Source organism: Parus major, chromosome 1A (assembly GCF_001522545.3).
Source record: "Parus major isolate Abel chromosome 1A, Parus_major1.1, whole genome shotgun sequence".
Taxonomy (NCBI): Eukaryota; Metazoa; Chordata; class Aves; order Passeriformes; family Paridae; genus Parus; species Parus major.
The window spans coordinates 121,161-135,706 of NC_031773.1; the positions used below are offsets into that span (position 1 = coordinate 121,161).

At 38.2% G+C, this 14,546-nt stretch overlaps 1 protein-coding gene across 15 annotated transcripts in view; it reads left to right on the forward strand.

The window, feature by feature from the left end:
• UBE2H (ubiquitin conjugating enzyme E2 H) overlaps positions 1 to 14,546 on the forward strand; it is a 30,821-nt gene that overhangs the window by 6,347 nt on the left and 9,928 nt on the right. For 4 of the 15 annotated variants that reach the window (XR_004497417.1, XR_004497418.1, XR_004497410.1 and 1 more), the window contains 4 exons: positions 706 to 848; positions 1,932 to 2,169; positions 4,375 to 4,583; positions 11,184 to 11,901. The exons of 1 other annotated variant lie outside the window; for it this stretch is intronic. The gene's annotated coding sequence lies outside the window, so the exon portion shown is untranslated. Of the gene's footprint in view, positions 1 to 705; positions 854 to 1,931; positions 2,170 to 3,029; positions 3,299 to 4,374; positions 4,584 to 11,183; positions 11,902 to 14,546 lie in introns of all 15 variants that reach the window. 10 more of the 15 variants (XR_004497419.1, XR_004497411.1, XR_004497412.1 and 7 more) reach the window with 7 other exon arrangements.

A 14,546-nucleotide genomic window follows, 5' to 3' on the forward strand; every position in this document is an offset into this window, starting at 1 on the left:
CTTCTTTATTTCCCCTAAATTCCAACTCTTAACAAACTTTTCCCCTCTATTTCCCTGGGTTTTATTCCCAAGCCTCAACTCCTGCCAGACTTTTTCCCCCTCTTTATTTCCTCAGGTTTTATTCCTAGATTTCAAACCTTGACAGACTTTTCCCCTCTTTATTTCCTTGGGATTTTTTTCCCTTTCCATCAAGGCAGAGCAGCAGGAATGGGGCTTTTGGGAAGAGAAAGGTGCCTCTGGAAACACCCAGATCTGGTCTCTGAACCTTCTCAGCACCTCCTCAAACCTTGATTTATTTAATCAGAGCCATTCCCAGGATAAAAACATAACAGGTTGTTGTTGAGGAAGGAGAGAACCCACAGTTAAAGTGACAGGCTCCCATATGGAGCAGATTTCCAGCCAAATTCCTCCTGATTTCTGCTCAAGTCAGAGGTGATCCCACACTGAGCCACAAGTGCCTGAATTTTCCTGGACTTTATTCCAGCAGCAAAAACGCTGAATAACATTTTTATTATTATTTTTATTATTTTTATTATTATTATTATTATTATTTTACAATATGAAATGTGAATTCCAGATGTGGGGGTGTGTCTCACTGTGTGCATTCCCTCCTTTCACTCCCTCTGTTTCCCTGTGGATTTTGTCTGTGTATTTCTGGAATAATGAACATAGATCACTGCTCTTTGTTTTTCCTCACCAAAACAGAGCTCTGGTGACTGAAGGATGGTCCAACCTTGTCACCTCTGCTTTCCACTGGCTCGTGCAGCTCCTGGGGATTCCAGCAGGAGCCTCTGGGTGGGATGGATCCCAGGGAAATGGGCTGACTTGCTTTTGTTGCTGGCAGAACTGTGAGGTTCTTGCTTTGCTTTTCATTATTTGGTTTTTTTCCTTATTTTTTTTATTTATTCCTTAGTTTTATTCCTTATTTTTTAAAAATTTTATTATTTTATTTTATTGATTAATTTTTATTGATTTATGTTTATTGATTTATGTTTATTGATTTATGTTTATTGATTTATTTTTTATTAATTTATTTTTATTTATTTATTTTTTATTGATTTATTTTTAATTAATTTATTTTTAATTTATTTTTAATTTATTTATTTTTAATTTATTTATTTTTAATTTATTTTTAATTTATTTATTTTTAATTCATTTATTTTTTATTTTAAATTTATTTATTTATTATTGATTTATTTTTAATTTATTTATTTTTAATTTATTTTAAATTTATTTATTTTTAATTCATTTATTTTTTATTTATTTATTTTTTATTTATTTTTATTTTTATTTATTTATATTTATTTTTTATTGATTTATTTTAAATTTATTTATTTTTAATTTATTTTTAATTTATTTATTTTTAATTTATTTTTATTTATTTATTTTTATTTTTATTTATTTATATTTATTTTTTATTAAATTTTATATTTATTATATCATTTTATTTTATTATTATTTTGTTTTTATTTTTAGAATTTAATTTTATTTATTATATTTCATCTTTATTATATTATTAATTTTCATTATTTTTTTATTTTTTATTTTTAAATTTAATTTAATTTATTATATTATTCTATTTATTATATTACTCTATTTATTAGTTTTCATTATTATTTTAATATTTTTATTATTTTTTTTAATTTAATTTTATTTTCTTCACCTCCTTGGGGTGCTCAGAGCTGTTTGTTTCTGGCTGTGGAATTCTGGATCTTGGAGAGGAGTGCAAGGATTCCCTCTCCCATCCCCAAGTCATCCCAAGTTTTTCCCCCCTTATCCCATCTCCTTCATCACCTCCTCATCCTCACTCTCCATCTTTTCCCAGCTCCTCACCCTCCCCAGGAATCTGAGGCTGGATAAAACCTCCAGGAAAACACTGATTTTACCCCATTTTGTGTACCCACTAATTCCTGCCTCGCTTCTGCCTGCAGGACCCGGCCTCTATTTCATTTCACATCTTCAGGAGCATCCTCTACCCTTCAATCTCTTTTCCCTGGATCAAATTAATTCACCCAAATCCCTCCCAAACCTTGGCAGGAAGGATCCCTGTGGATCATTTTTGAACCCAGCTCTGTCAGCCTGGAATTTCTCAGCAGGGCTGCATCTCCTGCATCATCCCCATCCAGGAAATGATGGAGAATCCCAAATATTCCTGACTCAGAGGAAGGGGTAAAGCCATTTTTGGATTGTTTTGTTTATGTTGAGGGTCAGGTGATGCTTTCCCAGAAATTGCTGCGTTTCCCTTTGCGTTCTTTCCTCGGAATCGTTGCAAGAAAAGAGCAGAAAATAGATTTTATTTTTTTAAGGATTTTAGATTTGATTTTTTTTTAGGGACAAATGGAGCACCTGGGTGGATTATTCTGAAAAGTTTTATAATGTCTGGCTTTAAAATGTTTTTTTTTATTATTTTTTTGCTGTTATTTCCTTAAAAAATGAACGTTTTGAATTTGATAATGTGTTTTTTTGGGGGGGGAAAAGTCTACATTGTTGCCTTTTAGAGCAGCTTCACCCTGGAGGCTTTGTGTCATACCCTATGAGAGGCTGAGATTAAAAGCTGACAGTTGATTATTAAATCAATTTTGCTTTTTGTGCCAAATTCCAGGGGGCTTTTACCTGCCTTTGAGCAGTGGCAGAGGGGATTTGGGGTGGAAATTCGAGCTGTGTTAGGAATAAAGGAATGGGATCGAGGGAAGAGGAATCCTGGAGGCAGGAATGGCATTGAAAGCTGAGCTTTGCACCAGGGTCAGGCACTGTCTGGCTGTAAAATCCAGGATTTTGATAAAAAAAAAACCATTTTTTTGGGCTAGGAACAGCTATTTACACAATTTACCAAGCATAACCCCTGAAAAAAAACCCAAACCAGCGTGTGACACCGAGCCTGAGCGTCCCAGATTAACCTCCACCACGGTAGATTAATGGATGCAAAGTTGAAAAGATTGATAAATTATTAACTTAACCACTCTGGCAACTTTTTTTTTTAATTTATTTTTTTTATTTTTTGTGGGTTGTGGTGCTTTGTTTTGTCTCAGTGCTGGCAGGTTCAGGCCTGCTCTGAGGCTGTGTCCGAGGAGACACCCGATTCCTGCAGCAGGAAAATCTGCCTGAAAACACAACCCTGGCTTGTCTGAGCAGAGATTGAAAATCATTTTCTCCTTAAAGGGAGTTTCTAAATGAAAATGTTGATTTAAAAGTTGATTTTGAAGCTCTTGGATCCCCAGAGTGGCCACGGTTTGGAGAGTTAAGACTCTTCTTGGTTCTGTGAAATGAAACTGCTCCTTCAAGCCTTGCTCAGTGGAGTGTGAGTGTGGTGTGAAACCAGAATAATTTAATTTTTTTTAGTTTGAAAAGGACCAAATTTAGCTTTCAGATGCATTTGGGGAGGGGAGTTGTTGACTTTTTTTAAAACATAATATTGGGAGATCTGCACTGAGAGGAACCTGGAGGAGCAGCACATGGAAGGGACCTCAAAAATCATCCAGTTTCCACCCAAAATGTGGGCAGGGACATTTTCCACCATCCCAGGGTGTTCCAAGCCCTGGCCTTGGGCATTTCCAGGGATGGGAAACCCTGGAATTGGTACAGGATGAAGCCCAAAACATTCCTTTGGCTCCTGGCTGTTCCCAAACTGATTTGTTCAGGGAAAAATCCTCTTTAATTTATATATATAATAAATATATATATTTAATTTTTTTTTAATTATCCTTTTATTTCCCTGGTTTATTCTTCCTTTTTGGGAACAGGAAGAGATTTCTCCCTGCTGCTAAATGGGGTGAAAGCCTCTCCATCAGGGGAATCCACCTCTCCATCATCACCCTCTCCTTTCTGCTGAAGACATCTGAAACTTCTTTTGTTTTTCTTGTTTCTGATGCCATAAATTCAGACTCTGTGACCTTCCCCCTCAGATCTCCAAAACCACCAGGCCTGGGCTGGGTTTCACGTGGCAGCCAGGAGGGTTTTAAACCTCACAAAGCCCCGGCTGCTTTCCTGCTGAGCTCATGTTCTGCAGCACTGGGATCTTTCCGAAGGCTCCCACATCCCCCTCGCCTCTGCTGCTGAATTTTAGCAACTCTCTAAACACTTAGCCAGCTTTAGAAACTTTGTTTGAATAAGAAGATAGTCAGGGGTTGATTTTTTTTTATATTTTTTTGGGGGGGAAAGGTTTTGCTTGGGAATCCTCAATTTCAAAGTCAATCCTCAATTCCAAAATAAAGGGAATTATCCTTCCAGGAGTGCAGCAGTTATCCTGGGAATGTCAGACCTCTGAGGTGACTCAGTGTGGTTACACTGATTTATTCCTTGCTGCTCCTGAAGTCACCTCCTACTTTTTGCTTCCCACTTTTTATTTTTATTTTATTTTATTTTTTTTCCTTTGAGGCTGTGTCGGTGTTGAATTGAGGGAAGCAGTGGAAATAAGGAAGCTGAATGATCAGTGTGCTTTGTTTGACATCGTTGGTAACTCAATACTCCTGGCTCAAGGGGGAGGAATCCGTGCCTGGAGATTGGAGAAAGCTCAGATCCCAACAGGAGAATGTGCTTTGAGAAGGGCTGGGTTGAAAATTTGGGATGTCAGAAATCAGATCCCGGTAAGTGAAGAGCCAGAGCCTGTGTGTTCCTTGAAAGGGAAGGTATGTGAGGAGGTGTTAACTCACCCTGCTCTCACTGGAGCTGCTCCTCGCTTTTTTAAACTCCTCTAAAGCTCCAGGGTCTCGGATTTAAACTGATTTTTGTCAGCTGCACCTTGCTCAGAATCCACTGGTTTTATTCCTTCGTGGTTTGTTTAGCCATAAAAAGATCATTTTAGATGCTGGCCTGGTTTGGAGCAAAAAATTCCCCAGAAAATGAACTATAAACTGGGAAGAGGAGGCAAAACCAGCATGTTTTGTACATGGAGAAAACCCAGACCCCCAGTTTGGCAGGACTGAGGAAATATTCCCACTTTCTTTTAGCAAATCAGTGAAACTCTGAACCCTGCTTGAGTCACTGCTGGAACTAAAATCGAGACTTGAGCCTGGCCAGATGAAATTAAAGATCCCCTAAAATTGAGCTGATGAGCAATAGTGCCCCTAATGGATCCTTTTCATCCCCTATTTTGTGTTTCAGGGTTTGCCACAACTTTGTTTTTGCTGTGAAATCAGGAAATTTGTTGACCCTGTGTTTAAACCAGGTGCCCATGCTGGTGCTAAACTGAATTTTACACATTTTGGGAGTAGTTTTGGGAGGAGAGGGGAGTGTTTGGCTCTTCTGGTGTGTCCCAGATGCTGCTCTCCCTGACCTGCATCATAATTCCTTTGGCTCCTGTGCTCCCAAGCTTTTTAAATATCAGTTCTCTGGGGGAAAAAAAATCAGAATTTTTCCTAACTTCAGCAGGATTTCTTGAAAAAGACTGAGGGGTAAGCAAAGATTTGCTGGTTACACCTGTTTAAATGTAGCAAGAAATGGATTTGTGGGGTTTGTGCAGGGATTCTGGTGCTGCTGCTGCCTCTTCTCAAGTCTCTGCACGTTTGGGGCTTTTTTCCTTGTTAGTTTTTCTTGGATAAGTGGGAATTGTGTGTGAGAAAAGTTTATAACACAACAAACCTGGTCTATGGAAAATGTGGGAATCAGATGATCTTTAAAGGTCCCTTCCACCCCAAAATTCCATAATTCCACAATAACTGGCTGCTCAGAGTCTGAACCAGCATCTCTGTCTCGTTACAGGCAAATATTGTGCTGATAAATATTAAATTTGCTGTAGTTTGTTTCTTTTTGGACTTTTATCTTTTTGCAGGGGCTTCCTGCTCAGTTTGGCTGGGATATAACAGAGTTCTGCAGGTTCAGGAGATGCATTAATGAGGTTTTTTAAAGAGTTTTGGAATTTTTTTCTAGCTTTTCAGTAGCCACTAAGCCCTTTAAATTGTCCTCTGTGGCTCTTGGAGCCTTCCAGAGTCACAGATTTCTCTGCAGCCACCCCAAATTCGGTGCCATTCAGGCATTTCAGGATATTCTGTGTTTCTCTTGCCAGTTTTCTCCAGACTTGGGAGGTGAAACCTGGGATAGCTGAACTCCACAATCCTCTTTAATAATCCAGATTTTATTTCCAAGGGCAGCTGGGAATCTGCTGCTGAGCATCCCAGCAAAAAGTGGACGGGGCTTTGATATTCTTTTACAAAGTGCTTCAAACAGCAAAATAAACCCTGAAAGAGGGTGGAGAACATTCCCCTAATTCTCTCAGGAGATAGGATGGATCAGAAGCAGGATCCACTTGGCTCAGGCAGCTCCTTTGGGTCCAAATTTCCCATTTTGGGTCTCCTGGAGCCTCCCAGGAGGCAGCAGGACTTTGCCACGTGCACATCCCTCTCTCAGGCGTCACAGAAACCCACATCAGCTGCTTTTTAGGTCATTACCAGACTGGACTAAATTTAGCCTGTCAGCCAGAAATGGGAGGTTTTGTATCCAAATTCCTGCCCCATCCCTATTTCTGGAGCATTTGTGCCCCACAGCCTCTGCTGGAATTCCCATTTCCTTTTAATCCCAGCAGGCAGGGACAAGGCTTGGGAAGTTCCTGGAATTGCAGGGAAGAGGAACAGGACATTTCTTTATGGATGAAAGCTTTGAGTCCCATTTTGAGCTGCCAAGAGGTGAATCCTGTCCCATTTTTTTGTGGATGGATCAGCTCCATATCCCAAAAAAACCCCGTGGCTTGCTGAGCTCTGGTTGCTGCTGGAGATTTGTGTAGGTTTAGGGTGGGAACAGCTCGGAGTAAAGGGAGAAAACCACTTTTCTCATTACCCTTTAAATTTATCTCAACTAAAGAATGTTCCCACTTTTACATTTTTATATTTTTTTTTTTCCTTTCCAAGCCCCACATCTCTGCTAAAATTGTCAAATGGCAAAGATGAGTAAAGGGGAGGAAAATAAGTCACTGTGGCAGCACAAGGGAAAATTGCTGGGAGCAGTGTGCTGCTTCTATAATTCCAAGCTGTCTTTATTTCAACTTCCTTGATTGTTGCAGGATCCTGCTTCTTTGCACACTGCTTAATTGGGGTTTTTTTTTTTTTTTTTTGCTTTTGTGGATTAGTAATATTGTCCTCCAGAACAGTTTCAAGTGTGTCAAGGCTGCTTAATTCTGATTTATTAAAGAAGGCTGTGATAAATGTGTGTCTTTGAGAGCCTGGCTGGCTCTGCTGGAGGTCACCTGGAATTCAGAGCATCTGGCAGAGGTCGGCTCCAGGCTTTTTGTTCTGTGCTGGGGAAAATTCAGGGGGGGTTTTATCAGCTCCTCTCTGAAGGAGGAGACACTTGAAACTCGGTGACAAAATCCCACTTTTTCAGGCAGCTGCACCTGCTAACGACTCAACTGTTAATTAGTTTTTAGTGCACTTGCAGTGGTGTTCTTTTGTCTCTTCTATAATGGTGATTCAAAGAGATGATGTCAAGGAATCTCCCGTTTCAGTTGAATTTAACTAATTATGAGAAAACTCTGCCTTCACTCCAAAGCTCCCCAAGACACCCTAAAAACTGGGAATTGCAGAATCCCACCACCACCATTTATCCTGACAATGTAGGGTGTATTCCAGGCCTGATCCCAAAGCTCAACTTCAATTTTCAATTGACTGCTGGTATTATTTTTTTTCCTTTTCTGCTGCACTGTAACAAACCCCAGGTAGAGTTATTCCTGCAGGGGAACCTCATGGTGAGCTTTTCCTCCTGCAGCTCTCCAAAACACGAGGACATCAATTTTGGGGATGGCTGATTTATAAAACTCCCCTGGGCTCTGTCTTTTCTTCTCACACGAGTGCTGAGCCTCTCGTTAGGGAGTTGAGAGGGAAATGGGATAATTAATCCTGAGCAGATGTGCTAGAACAAGAGACAGGAGCAGGGCTTTGGATGAGCTGCTCCTGATTCCAGCGGATCCCTCTGGCCTGGTTTCCCTCTCTGAGTGGATTTGGTGCTTTTGGGTAGGGAAATTCTATTATTATTATTATTATTATTATTATTATTATTATTATTATTATTATTATTATTCCGTTATTCCATTATTCCATTATTTTATCATTATCATTATTTTATCATTATTATTATTATCATTATTATCATTATTATTGTTACCCTTATTACCATTATTATCATTACCATTATTATCATTACCATTATTATCATTACCATTATTATCATTACCATTATTATCATTACCATTATTATCATTACCATTATCATTACCATTATCATTACCATTATCATTATCATTATCATTATTACCATTATTATTATTACCATTATTACCATTATTATTATTACCATTATTATTATTATTATCATTATCATCACTATCATCATTATCATCATTATCATTATTATCATTGCCATTGTTACCATTACCATTATTATTACCTTTATTATTATTATTACCATTATCAACACTATCATCACTATCATTATCATCATCATCATCATTATCATCATCATTATCATTATTACCATTATTATTATTACCATTATTACCATTACCATTATTATTACCATTATTATTATCATCATTATCATCATTATCATCATTATCACTATCATCATTATCATTATCATCATCATTATCATCATCATTATCATCATCATTATCATCATCATTATCATCATCATCATCATCATCATCATTATTATCATTATCATTATTATAATCATCTACATAAAATTATTCTTTTAATATTATTTTATTTCCAATATTGTTGAATATTTTAAAATGTTTTTAATATTTATGAAATATCATTTATTATTTCATTTCCAAGAGTTTCCAGCAGTGAGAGCACATTCCAAACTCCACCAGGGAAATATCCCAATCTTTCTCCAGCCCTCCCTCCCTCCTCTGCATTTTGGGGGAATCTGTGGAAAAATAATCCCATTTTTCCTTTCCTTTGCTTGTGGTGATGCCACCTGAGCCAAACTGACTTTAAAGAATCCTTCCAGTGCCTTAAGGGGGCTTAAAAAATGAGTTCTTTAATTAATTAAATTCAATTTTTTTTAAAAAAAAAAATTATTAATTAAATTTAACTAATTAAAAAAGGAGGGAGAGGGATCTGGAAGGGCTTTGGAGGGACAGGATGAGGCCATAAACTGAGAGAGGGGAGTTTGAGATGGGAAATTGAGAGGGAATTCCTGGCTGGGCAGACCCTGGGATGGAATTCCTGGAGAAGCTTTGGCTGTCCCTGGATCCCTGGAATTATTCCAAAACCAGGTTGGAGAGGGTTTGGAGCACCCAGGGATGGTGGGAGGTTCCTGTGGATGATCTTTAACGATCCCTTCCCACCTAAATCATTCCATGATTTTAATCCTTGCCTTCCTGGGGTAAAAACTTCCCATAAAGAAATTCCCAGGGTTTGAGAAGAGCTTTTCCTTCTGGTGCAGCTGCTGAGCAAAGGAAAAATCTCCAAAATTTGGAAACCATTAAAAAAAATATTAAAAATTGATATTTTTATCAATTATATATATCAATTTATATCTGCCTTCATCATCACAGTTATCCTGGGATTTGGGCTCTGGTGTTTTCCCAGCTCTGCCTTCCCAAAAATTCCCAAATCCAAACAAAGCTCCCAAGGCTTTGTTGGCTCCTGATTTTCCTCTGCTGGTGTTTGGGGATCATTGTTAATTCTGATTTTCTCTCCTGCCTTCCTCTGGAACAAAATTTATCTTTAAACCTTCAACTTGCAGGAAAATCCTGTGCAATTAATCCCTTGGGAAAAGCCCTAAAACCCTTTGGAAGTGCTTGAGGTTTAAAATCACATTTTTTTTTTGGGTGAGAGTTGTTCTTGGTGCAAAAGCTGATGGTGGGAACTGGATGCAGGAGGAATTTCTGGGATTAAAGGAAGCACCAACCTGATTTCCTGAATTTCTGAGGTTGATAAATGAACTTTTTGCAGGTGGTTTTGGTGATGAGACCAACTTTTTGCAGTTGTTTTCATGATTAACTTTAATATATATTTTATATATTTTATATATTATATATATAATATAATGTAATATAATATAATATGATATATATATTATATATAATATATTATAGATATTATATATTTGATATATTTTATATATATTATATATAATATATTATAGATATTATATATTTGATATAATATATATTATATATAATATCTATTTTATCTATATATAAAATATATAATATATAATATATTACATATATTCTATATACTATATATATTCTATATTATATATAATATATTTATTTATTTAGAAATATTTATTATTCTAATAAATAGAATAAATTCTGTTTATTAATAGGAAAAAACCCTTTAAAATTCTTTACATTTTAATAGAAAAATAATTAGAAAAATAATAATAGGAAATGATATAATAATAGAAAAAAAATAATATCTTATATTATTATTAATATATATTATATATAATATATAATAATATATTATATTATTATTAATATATATTATTGTATATGATATAATAATATTAAAAATAAAAAAATAATAATTTAACAGAAAATAATTTAATAGAAAATAATTTGATAGAAAATAATTAAGAATAGAAAATAATTCTTTAAATGCACTATTTCTATTCCTTTAAATGCCACAAAATTCAGGGACAAAGCAGCTCAGGTGATTCCAGGCAGCCCTGGGGATGTTGGGTGTGTTTTTTGGGATGCCACAGTGCCCCACTGGCCTCATTCCACTGGGAGGATGAAGAGGATAATTGATTTAATAACCCTGACAGTGGAATGTTGGATTGCTGGAGGAATTTTCTGTTCTAAACAGGAAACTCCTGCACCTTTTCCTGTAGCTCTGCTGGTTTTTGGTGTGTGTGGGGTTTGTGGTGGTTTTATGTTGGGGGTGACCTGAAAAGAAGGAAAATTGTATCAATTTCAGTTGTGTGGAACCAGGGTGTTTGTTCCTAAATCACTTTTTAGGGTTTTTTTCTGCTTTGGGAAGTTGTGGTTGTTGTAACTTTGTTGGGTGTGTGATTCAGGTTTGGGATTTGTGCTAAAATCCAAAGGAATTGTGTGTAAATCCTGCCTGAGCTGCTCCTTTAAAACACTTTAAACAAAACCAAGGAGGGGGAAAGCAAATCTGATCCCTCTGGAAATTCTGGCAGGGAGAGAAGGGAACAAATCCCATCCTCCAGGGTTTGGGAGGGATCTTTAAAAGGCACCCTCAGGTCCCCAACTCTGAAATATTTCCATGTAGGATCAGAAAACAACCCCACTATGGAGATAATTCCATTTTCCTTGGTGCCTGGGGAGCAGGAAAGGAAAAAATCCCCCTGGATTCTGTTCCTGGCAGGCCATGAAGAGCTGATCACCCCCTGCCAAAGGAGCAGGATCCCAACCAGGACCATAAATGAGTTTTAAATGAGCCTTCCCAACTTCAGGAAGAATTTTGGGTGCAAACCCCTTCCACAGGCTTGACCTTCATCCTGATTTTCCATTGCTTGTGAGCTGCTCTCTGCCTTCTCTGCTGCACTTGAGGTTCACAAGGTTGGCAGAATTTCACTTGTTCTTGAAGAAATCGCATTTTTAGTAGTGTTTTAAAAGGAATAAAAATCCCCAGGTGGCTCAGGAATGATCCACCCTAAAAAAAAAACCCACCTGGAGCTGGTGGAGCTTCGTGTGCTCCTTCAAATTGGGTGTTGGGAAATCTGCACCAAAGCCAAACCAGGATTTTCCTCTCTGTTAATTCAGGACTTGCACTGATCTCAAGCCTAATTTCCACATTCAGTTGGCTTTTATTTCCTCCACCCATGCTGGAAAAATCCCAGAGGGTTTGGAGATTTATGTTTTAAAGCTCTTTTCTTTGAGGATTGGCAGATAAGAACCAGCAAGGCTCAGAAACTACTGGAGCTTCTGGCTGAGGTAGCGGAGAATTCTGGAACAAACAACTTGGGAATGGCCTAAAAGCAGAGAGGGTAAGTTTAGATTAAATCTTAGGAGGAAATTCTTCCCTCTGAGGGTGGGGAAACCTTGGCACAGCTGGGCTGTGGCTGGATCCTTGGAATTATTTAAGGACAGAGCTTGGAGCACCCTGGGTCAGTGGAAGGTGTCCCCTTCCCACCCAAATTTTAGGATTCTATGAGACATCAGTTGTTCCTACCCCCCAAAATACCTTTGGGAGATTTTCTTGCTGTTGTGGTTGGAGCAGAAAACACCTGGGTGAGAGGCAGTTCCCTGCTGGGAGTTTGGATTTTAAGCACAAAAGCCAATTATTGAAGAATTAAAGTTGAAGCAGCTTTTGTGAGCACAGAGCTGCCTCATTTTCCCTGGCACTGTCCAATTTCAAGCAGTTTGGTGCTGTCTCAGTTCTGAAAACCATGATTTTAAAAACGTTTAAAATTTTAAAAATTAATTTATTAATTTAATCAATTAAATTTAAATTTAAATATAATTATTAATTAAATTTTAACATTAAAAAATTTAAAAATGTGTTGCAAGTGGGATCAGGAAATGCATCCCTGAGTATTTTCTGCTGGGGTTTGAAGGAACTCTGCAAAACAACCCCAAGCTGGGGAGAACTCTCTTTTCCTTGGAGAGGTTTGGGGAGCCAGGAGAGCAAAAATCCCTCTGGATTCTGTTCCTGGCAGGCCATGGAGAGATCCTGAGCAGGACTTTGGAAGTTTTTCCTCCTCCTTGGGATAATTTAGCAGTTCAAGGTTCAATTTCTTTACAGGAATCCTCTCCCAGGACTGATTTTATTTCTTTTTGAAGCATCCCAGCATTTATAAAACCAATTCTGAGGATTTCCCTGGTTTCACATTTCCTTAAGGCAGAGTTAGGCTGGAGTTTGAGCTGAGGATCAGGAATTCTCCAGGAATTCCTCACTCTCCATGGCCCAATTCAGCATCTTCTGCAGGCAAGGAAAGATCCTGGCAATGGGCAGCAGGGAGGATGTGGAATCTGCCTCCAGAGCTGGACCTGCTCCATGCCAAAGCTAAATTTAATCTTAATTTACAACATTTCCTTTGACACTTTCTCCTTCCTGCCACAAAACCCTTTTATCTTGTTTAAAATCAAGACCTTGACATAATTCTAGATTTTTTTTTTTAATATTTTTTATTCTTTTCCCTAAATAAGCTCTTGCCAAAACTCAGCTCTTGGCATCCTCTGCATCTTCTTTTGAGTGCAAACATCTCATCCCAAGGGTTTTCCAGCAGGAGGAGATGGATCTTTGTCCCTTTGGGGCTTTGAGAGGCACTTTCTAAACGACTCTGGAGGTTTCTGTGAGTGAAAAATCACTAAAATCTACAAAAAACTTAACCCAAACTCCCCTTGAGGGAAAAAGCCTTTAAAATAATATTTTTTCCCCCCCCACAAAAGACTAAATTGGAGAATTATTTAAATATGTGAAAGCAATTTGCTTTTAGGAGAACTGCTGAAATTCTTGTAAATCATGTGATGAGGCCCAGCCCCAAATTACACTTAAATCTTAGGCTTGGTGTCAGGTTTAGCACAGGTTTAGGGTCACGCTCAGCCCTGTGGTTTCTCTTTCACAAGAGTTTCAGCACTTTTTGAATCCTCCCAGAGAGAAAATCGACCCTTGCCAGCACACCTGGAAAAAAAAAATCAAAAAATTGTATTTTCTCCTTCTGATATTTCTCTGAAAACACACTTGAAATTCCTGGCTGGTTTGAGAAGTTGATGATTTATACACTAAATACTCAATTCCACCACTGGGTCCCATTTCCATGGAAACCAACTTCTCTGGGTGGGAGTTTGGAGTGGTGCAAATAATAAATGTGGTGCTTCAGCTCAGGGACAGATGTGTGGCCACCAGAATGATTCCAGTTCCATCCTCAGTGCTCCTGGATCCAGCTCTGGTTTCCCCCCTCAGCTGAAACTCTGAGAATTCTTCTGCTTCCTGATTATTTCCAGCTCTCAAGGAATTCTCCTGCCAAGCTCAGGCATCAGGTCAGAGTGGAATATTGAGGATTTTTCCAGTTATCCCAGAGAAATCCTCATTTTCTCCCTGTGTAGTTCCCTCTCTGTAGGATCCATTTAAGGAGTTTACTCATTGATAGCTGCTTTTAATTAGGTGTTAATTACGCCTCTCCTATCCCTGTTTGGCTTTTCCTGAGGATTTTTTTTTCCTGATTTAAGGGAATCTTGTGCTTGTGGAGGTGGATCTGTCACTGTGGTCACACTTTGAGGTTTATTGATCCCATCCATCAAATCCAATCCCTTTGAGAATTCCTGTGCCAACTTCTCCTCACCTTGATGGATTCATCTCCCTGCCAGGACCTGTGGAGGTTCCCAGGGGTTGGGATCCTCTGATGGGATGGAGGGAATTCCTTGGAATTCCTGGTGCCACTGCTGCACCAAGTCTGTTCCAATCTCTCATGTGAAAAATAAAATAACAGGATCATGGAATTTTAGTTGGGAAAAAACCTCTGAGATCATCGAGTCCAACTGTTCCCACCCCTGCCCCACCTTGTCCCAAAGTGTCACATCCACAGGGCTGGGAAATCCCTCCAGGAATGGGCACTTCCCCCTGCCCTGGGCATTTCCAGTGCCTGACCCCCCTTTCCATGGAGGAATTTTCCCTAAAATCCACCCTGAG